Genomic DNA, 9,193 nt, shown 5'->3' with positions numbered 1-9,193 from the left:
TTAAAGGGGAGAAATTACAACAGAACCCCAAAAAATCCAATACATCATGAGAACTTATTATGAACAACTATACTCAGTTAGGTTAGAGAACTCAGAAGAAGCTGACAGATTTCTGGAAAAATATCATCTTCAGAGACTGGAAAAGGAGGATGTAGAAATCCTAAACAGGCCAATCATATTTGAGGAAATTGAATGAGTAATCAAGAAACTCCCCAAGAACAAATGTCCATGTCCAGATGGTTTTACAAGTGAATTCTATCAAACATTCTGACTTAAAACCACTGATTCTCAGGCTCTTTCAAAACATTGAAAAGACAGGAATCCTTCCTAACTTCTTTTACTAGTCGAACACCACACTCATTCCCAAAGACCCCACCAAGAAAGAAAACTACAGACTAATCTTACTAATGAACATAGATGCAAAAATCCTCAACAAAATCTAAGCAAACCAAATTCAACAGTACATCGAAAAGATTATACACTATGACCAAGTAGGTTTCATCAGGGCTGTAAGAATGGTTCAACGTATGAAAATAAATCAACATCATACATCACATCAACAAGAAGAAAGACAAAAACCACATGATCATATCAATCAATGCAGAGAAAGCATTTGACAAAATCTAACACTCATTCATGCTGAAAACATTCAGCAAAATAGGGTTGGAAGAATTCTTCCTCAAGATAAATAAAGCTATCTATAAAAAGCCCATTGCCAACATTATCCTTAATGTTGAAACACTGAAAACTTTTCCACTAAGGTTAGGAATAACACAAGGCTGTCCACTTTCTCTACTCTTATTCCACATAGTTTTAGATGTACTAGCAATAGCAATCAGACAAGAGAAGGGACTCCAAGGAATCCAGATAGGGAAAGAAGTAGTCAAACTATACCTATCTGGAGATGATATGATGATATACATAAAAAACCCTAAAGAGTCCACAGTCAAACTCCTGAAAACAATAAGCCAATACAGCAAAGTGGCTGGATACATAATCAATACACAAATGACAATACCATTTCTCTATACAAATAATGAAACAGAGGAGAAAGACATTGAGGAGTCTATTCCATTTAAAATAGTATCTAAAAATATCAACCTGACAAGAGAAGTTGATTCTATTTAAAATAGTACCTAAAATATCAACCTGACAAGAGAAGTGAAAAACCTATACTGTGAAAATTTCAAATTGCTTTAGAATGAAATTGAAGAGGACCTAAGGAAATGGAATAACATCCCCTGAACATGGGTAGGAAGAATCAACATAATCAAAATGTCTATCTTACTATATAGATTCAATGCAATCCATATCCAAATTCAGACATCATTTTTTAAGGAACTTGATCAATTTTAAATTTCTTCTGGAACCACAAGAGACCAAGGCTAACCAAAACCATACTAAAAACATGAAACTGGGTGACATTTCTTTACCTAACCTGAAACTTTATTATAAAGCCATAGTCATTAAGACAGCATAGTACTGGAAGAAATACAGAGTATCAGACCAGTGGGTTAAAACAGAATATCCAGAGATTTACCCCCAAATATATGGTCAATTAATATTGATAAAGGATCCAAGAATCTGAAATGGAACAAAGACAGTCTCTTCAACAAATGGTGTTGGAACAAATGAATAACAACCTGTAAGAAATTAAAGATTGAGCCATACCTCACGCCCTACATAAAAATCAACTCAAAATGGATTAAAGACCTTAAAATCAGAGCCAAAGTTCATCGAAAAAAATAAGAAAAATGCTCCAAGACATAAACCTCAAAAAAATCTATGATGATGAAATGCCAATGGCAAGAGTAAAAGCATCAAACCTGAATAATGGGATTACATCAAACGAAAGAGTTTATGTATGGCAAGAGAAACACTATTTAAAAACAGAAGACAGCTAACAAAATGAGAAAATATTCACACTCGACATAACATATCAGATAATGGGCTGATATCTAGGATATACAAAGCACTCAGAAAAGTCAGCTTCACAAAACCTAATAAAGCCATAGAAAATGGGGAATGGAAATAAATAGAAACTTTTCCAAGGAAAGACCGACAGATGGACATGAGACACATTAAAACATGTGCACCATCAGTAGTCATTAGGGAAATCTAAATCAAGACAATAATGACACCAGAGAGGATAGCACACATCAAAAATAATGGGACCACCTACATGCTGTTCTATATACTTTATGGTTTCAGGTTTGATATCTAGGTCTTTAATCCATTTGGATTTTACCTTTGTACATGATGTTAACTGGAGGTCTGTTTGCTTTTTTTTACAAGTGGCTAGCCAGTTGTGCCAACATCACTTATTGAACAATCCTTCCTTGTTCCATTTAGGATTTCTTGCACCTTTATCAAAAATTAGGTGACTGTATATCTGGGGAACATTCTCTGAGTATTAAAACCTGTTCCACTGATCTGAGGGTCTGTCTTTATTCCAATACTATGCTGTTTTAATAATTATTGCTTTGTAATACAGTTTAAAGTTGGGGAAAGTAATACCTCCCATATTCCTTTTTCCAAGTATTTCTATAGCTATTCTTGGTTTTTTATTGTTCCAAATGAATTTCAGAAGTGTTTAATCTACTTCTTTGAAAAATGTCATGGGCATCTTTAGAGGGATCACATTAAATCTGTACAAAGCTTTGGGGAGTATTATCATTTTAATGATATTAAACCTGCCAATCCAAGAACAGAGTATGTATTTCCATTTTCATGTGTCTTTTCTTATTTCTTGTAGCAGGGTTTTATAATTTTCTTTGTATAGGTCCTTCACATTTTTAGTCAAGTAGACTCCAAGGTATTCTCTTATTCACTGCTGGTGGGAATGCTGTCTAGCCCAACCTTTGTGGAAAGCAATATGGAGATTTTTTTCCAAAAGCTGGAAATTGAGCTCCCATATGATCCAGCTATACCACTCCTAGGGATATATCCTAGGAACACAAAAATACAATACAAAAATTTCTTTCCCACACCTATATTCATTGCAGCACTGTTTACAATAGCCAGACTCTGGAAACAGCCTAGATGCCCCTCAATAGATGAATGGCTAAAGAAACTATGGTGTATATATATATATATATATATATATATACAAATGGAATATATATATACACAATGGAATATTATGCAGCCATCAGAAGAGATGAAGTCATGAAATTTTCCTATACATGGATGTATATGGAATCTATTATGCTGAGTGAAATAAGTCAGAGAGAGAGAGAAACATAGAATGGTCTCACTCATCTATGGGTTTTCAGAAAAATAAAAAACATTAGTGTAATGATTTTCAGAGACAAAATAGAGGAGGACTGGAGGGTCCAAGCTCCTGACATGAGCTCACCACAGGGATTGTTTAGTGCAGTCACAGAAATAATTAAACTGAGTACTGTCATAACAAAATGTGACTTAATGAGGAAAGTAGAAAGCCTGTCTAGAGTATAGGCCAGTGTGGGGTGGGGAGCAAGGACACTTGGGATATTGGTCATAGGAATGTTGCACTGGTGATGTTTCTTTTTTTGATATATATAAAAATTTCAAAAAAAAAAAAGGAAAGAAAAGATAAGATAAGGCCTCCCAATGCTTGCCACAGGCTGTGTTCTTTACACTGACTGTATAGAAAGAGAAGGTACAGTAAATGCTCCCCATATACACCTCAAACCAGGCCCTTTGCCTGGTCTGTATTGTGAATGGGGGGACAAAAAAATAATGGGACCAATCTCTATTGGTGTGGATGTGGTAAGAAAGGAACTCTTATCCACTACTAGTGGAAATGTTGCTTAGTCCAAGCCCTATGGAAAACAGTATGGAGGGTGCTTAGAAAACTCTTAATTTTTATTTTTTTGGTTTTAATTGATCTGCCATATAACCCATAAATCTCACTCCTGAGTATTCCCAAGATGAAAGAATATTCATACCAAAATATCTATGCACTCCACTAGTTATAGCAGCACTCAGGACTATTTGGAACCAACCTCGATGCCCAACAACAGATGATTGGATCATGAAGATGTGGTATTTATACACATACTACATAGCAGTTAGAAATGATACAATCATGGATTTTGCAGCAACATGGATGAATCTACAATATATTATGTTAAACAAAGTAAGCCAGAAGAAGAAGGATAAATACAGAATGATAGCACTTTTCTGAGGTACTTAGTATATAACCATATATATATGTAATACTCCATGAACAAATACAGTGGTCTAATAGGGTAGAAACTCCAAGCATTGTAGTTGTGACCATTTACTGGGGAGAAGTGTTCAAAACAAGTGGAAGAGGAACAACACAAAGTCTCAACAATCCAGTATACCATAAAGAAACCAGCATCAACACAAACAACTGTTTAGAGTGAACAGGTATGTAACTAGCCTCTTAATACAAAGGCTTATAATAATGTCATATACACAAATACAGGTGAAGAATATGATTGGAAGCCAGAGACTTCAGCGGCAGCATTTCCTAAATATATGTTTTAGTGCATTAATCTTAGGAGGTATAAAATAACCTCTCAGCTTCTCTGTCCACAGAAATTCTTGGATACAAATAGTGGACTCCATAATTTTGATACCTTGCTATTCAGTCATACCAGATATCATATTCAGTTTGCATTATGAAAATGTTCTGATAAAACACTCCAATATACCCAATATACCCTTTTTTCTCTACTTTATGTTCTTTATTAGGACCTGAAGCATATGATCATTAAGACCACTGAAACAGTCAACTGCAAACCACAGAATTATATTACAGGATCTACTCATAGAACATGTTCAGACAAATTAACATTTCCTTTCTATCTCTTCCTCTCTCTTCTCCCTACTTCTTTCCTTCTCCCCTCTCTTCTTCGTCCTCTTCTTCCTCCTCCTCATCAATTCTATCTATGTCAAATAAAACCCACACTGATAGTTTCTTTTTAGGAAAGGAACTACAATACATAAGATGCAACAGACAATACTACATAGGACAGCCACCTACATAGGTAGGCCTCATTAACACATTGTTTAGTACTCGAGAAACAAAGCCTATGTGTATCCTAAACTGCTCTAGCAATTATCTAACCCTGAAATCTTCATTTAGCAAGGCCCAATCCTATCATTGATGAAATTCGTAGAAATGGAAAAACCTCCCAACTCCGACACACTGACCCAATCTCTTTATTTTATTTATTAACTTTTCTAATTTATTTTAACTCTATTTACCTATTTTTCTATTCTCCTCTCTTATCTTTTGCTCTCCATTCCTCTCTTTCTTAAGCTAAACCTAAGATTATTATTTATCTTAATTCAGCCAGTCCTTCAGAGCTCAAACCCATCTTATTAGGGTCAGACCTCTAAAACCACCTTAAGAATAGATTACTAATGTACGTCTCTATGTGGGCATGAGTACATAGAGAGGACGCCTGTATGAGAGCCAAACCTAAATTGAAAAAAATCTATGCTTATAGTGTATATAGCCCATCCTATGTGCTATCCTCTCTACACTTCAGTTATTCTACTATCACTTTACCCCCAAATCCCAATCCAATATCAAGCCTTATTAATCATCTTTACCCTCATTTCTTAAACCATTATGTATCAAGACCGGCCTCCTGCCCCAATAAGCCATCACCCAGCTCCCAAGTGAAGGGACACCCCCACAGCCCCATATCTTGTCCCCTGGCAAGAAACAACAACCAACACTCCTGCTGATTCATGCTCTGTGGCCCTCCTCCTCACCCGCCCCCCACCCCATATGTGGACTATTGCTTGATTCTGGACTAAGTTCCAGAAGGGCCCTCAGTGCAAGTACTCTACCTGAGCCCTTTCTGAAACAAAGCATTTCTCAAACTCAACAAGACCAGGATATGTGATGAAAATGTGCCCTGGATTCCACCTCCCACAAGAATATCTCAAAGGCAATGGGGAAGCCTATATTTCCTTTATAAGTTTAAGACCTACATAATATACCTCTTAACCTGTTTACCCTCAAATCTAAGGTAATCTGCATCACTTTGTTCCCTTACTTTTTTAAACTCATTTTAATTTATTTTTTCTTTATAAATATATATGTATATATAAATATATTTAAATTACATATATTTAATATTATTAAATATTACATTTATTAAATTAAATATTATTAAATATTTAATAGTATTAAATATATAATATATGTTATATATATACATTTTTGTCTTCTCTTCCTTAACTCCACTTCTTTTGGTTCTGCTTGCTACAAAAACCTACAAGAAAAAGTCTTGCCTGGGATAAAAGCTCAGGTCAAAACCAGGGCACAGAGGTGATGGTGCCTGATATTCTCAACCCTCAAATGCACCAGAAATATAGTATAGCACCATTTATTTTTGCAAAGGCACACTAAAAATGGGGAAATTTTACATTAGAAAGAAGGTCTTATTTATTAGGGATAAGAACTTATATATTTTACAATACAATACAATACAGGGGCACCTCCTATCTTGAACATATGTCATGTGGACCAAATGTAGACTCCAGGTGACCAGACAGTGACTGTTCAACCCTGAACCCTAGATCTCAGTCATAGAACTGACACAGTTCTCTGTAATAGCTCCAGGTACTAAACTCTCTCTGGGACATTCTTAACACTGCCCTGACACCAACAAGCGCCAATTTTGATAAGACATCCTGACAATGAGGAAATGGCAACAAAATGGTCTAAGAGCAGATTGTCTTACCTCACCACCTAACAATAAAATGAAGTCAGAAGACATGTCATGTTTGATCTGTGCAAAAGCTAAGATCGCCAGCAATCTCAGTGGCGTGAGGTGGTACCTCATAGTAGTTTTGATTTGCATCTCCCTGACGATTAGTGATGTTGAGCATCTTTTCATGTGCTTTTTGGCCATTTGCCTTTCTTCTTTTTCAAAGTGTCTGTTCATTTCTTCTCCCCATTTTTTGATGGGGTTAGTTGTTTATTTCTTGTATAATTCTGTCAGTACCTTGTAAATTTTGGATATTAGCCCTTTATCTGATGAGTATTGGGTGAATAATTTCTCCCACTCAGTGGGTGGCCTTTGTATTCTGGGCACTATTTCCTTTGAGATGCAGAAGCTTCTCAACTTAATATAGTCCCATCTGTTTATCTCTGCTTCCACTTGTTTGGAGAGTGATGTTTCCTCCTTACACCTGGGGAGGAGGGAGACCTGGGAAATTGGTGGTGGGAATGTTGCACTGGTGAAGGGGGGTGTTCTTTACATTACTGTAATAATACAACTATAGTCATGTTTGTAATCACGGTGTTTAAAAAAATATAATTATATATATAAAAAATTAAAAAAAAAACTAAGATCGCTAACTTCAGAAGAAGTGACAACCATAATTGGGCAGAACCTATCCTGGGACCAAAAAAAAAGACCTTAGTCTAGGATTTGGCCAACAACCAAGTACTCTAATTCCAGAGTTCTGACTGAGACAACTGCAACTGATCAGGTCTTCTGGAAACATAATGAAAGACTCTATCCTAGACTTCGTCCTAGGATTGGTGCAAAAACCAAGACCACCAACTACAGAAGACTAATTAAAACAACTGTGATGGAACAAATCTTTTAGAACCATAAAGAAAGACTTCATCCTAGGCTCCATCCTGTGACTTGTGCAAATACCAAGTTCTCTAGTTACAGAGGCCGGATTTTATCATCTACGACTGAGTGGAAAATTTCCAAACACCACAAAAGGACCTAAGGGGAGTAAAAAAAAAAAGTATGAAGACTGGAGTTATGCCCATGACAGTATACTTCAAGGGTGGGGAAACCCTGTATTGCTCGAGCCAAGTGAATTCCCTTTCTAATCTTCCCAATATTTATTGTGTCTATGCAAAATAAAAAAAAGCAAAATTAAATTTTTAGTTGTTATTGTTGTTTATTTTTATTTTTTTTTGCGCTCTGTTTTGTTTATATTTCAGAACAGTGATTATTGTTTGGTTGTTGTCTTTATTGGTTGTTCTTTATTGCTGTGGTGCCTTTCGGGGTTTTGTTAGTCTTTTATTTGTTTTAAATTTTTTTATTTTTTATATTTTTATGTTTTTCATTCTTTTTCCCTTTCTTCTCTTAAATCATTATTTATAGCCTCTAAAAGGACTCCTCTCATTTTTTGCTTGTTTGATTTTTGCCCCCCCCCCTCTTTTTTCTTCAAACAGAACCACATAATTTGAACCATCTTGTTTTGCCTCACAAACTGGGGGGGGGGGGCAATGGAGGGTACCAAGTCCAAACAGTCGTATGAACTTTGAGTAGAAATAAAAATTGATCAGACTTAGATACCAAACCCAAAGCCAATGACAACAGAATCGATACCCAATCTACAACAAGCTAGGCACAGAGGGGACCACTTATACTAGCAGCTGAGGGGGCAAAAGAGGGGAATATGGGATGTATGCTGAAAACAGGGTTAGAAAAAGGACATTGATGGTGGAAATGCCCCTGATTCAGTGTCACTATGTACCTAAAATATTACTGTGAATGATTTATTACCCACTTTGGTCAAAATAAAAATTATTTAATAAAAAATAAAAAAGGAGAGGTCTGGTTAAAATCTTCTCCTGTAATTTATGACACTCTTTCACCCCCCATAATTAAGACATAATTACTTTTCTCATGAAAGTTCATAAAGAAAACAAAATGAAAAGATAATGCTCCATGTGACTGCTATGTTATCTTTATAATAGCTCAAAATGCTATTTTTCCACTTCAGCAAAGGGAGAATTGTTTTGTAAGTAATGGACTTTTAAGCACTGTATTTGATTGATGCTCCTGAATGCTACCATCAGTGACTTGATAAAAAATGAGGTATATATGATAGAAAGTCAACTACTCTTACAAATGTGATGCTTTTAGTTTTTATATAAAAATGCCCAATCTTGAACCTTCATTTTTTTACATACTGACAGTGGCTCATTTGCACCATTCTAGAAATATCATCTCACTTGGCAGCTTTTCATTAAATAAGAGGATTTGTCAGTGTTCTCCTGGAGAGCTATATTTATATTTATCAGAGTTTACTTTTAGATATTATACGTTCCCAGCAATCCTATGATCCTGGGAAGACCACAAAAAACTGTCAGTCCTCTCTGCCTTTGGCCTTTTGAATTCAAACTGCTCAGAAATGTCCAAGGCAAAATCAAAGTACTTAGTTTCTTAGCAAAGGCCACATCACT

At 35.6% G+C, this 9,193-nt stretch overlaps 1 non-coding gene across 1 annotated transcript; it reads left to right on the top strand.

Annotated features, from left to right (window-relative positions):
* The first annotated feature begins 3,585 nt into the window (after positions 1 to 3,585).
* Positions 3,586 to 3,718, top strand: LOC126031182 (small nucleolar RNA SNORA51). The gene has a single exon (XR_007503248.1). It is a non-coding gene; the product is annotated as a small nucleolar RNA SNORA51 (small nucleolar RNA).
* The last annotated feature ends 5,475 nt before the right edge of the window (positions 3,719 to 9,193 follow it).

This window comes from Suncus etruscus, chromosome 1 (assembly GCF_024139225.1).
Source record: "Suncus etruscus isolate mSunEtr1 chromosome 1, mSunEtr1.pri.cur, whole genome shotgun sequence".
Taxonomy (NCBI): Eukaryota; Metazoa; Chordata; class Mammalia; order Eulipotyphla; family Soricidae; genus Suncus; species Suncus etruscus.
Note: the sequence above shows the minus strand (reverse complement) of the source record. Positions and strands in the feature narration are given on the sequence as shown.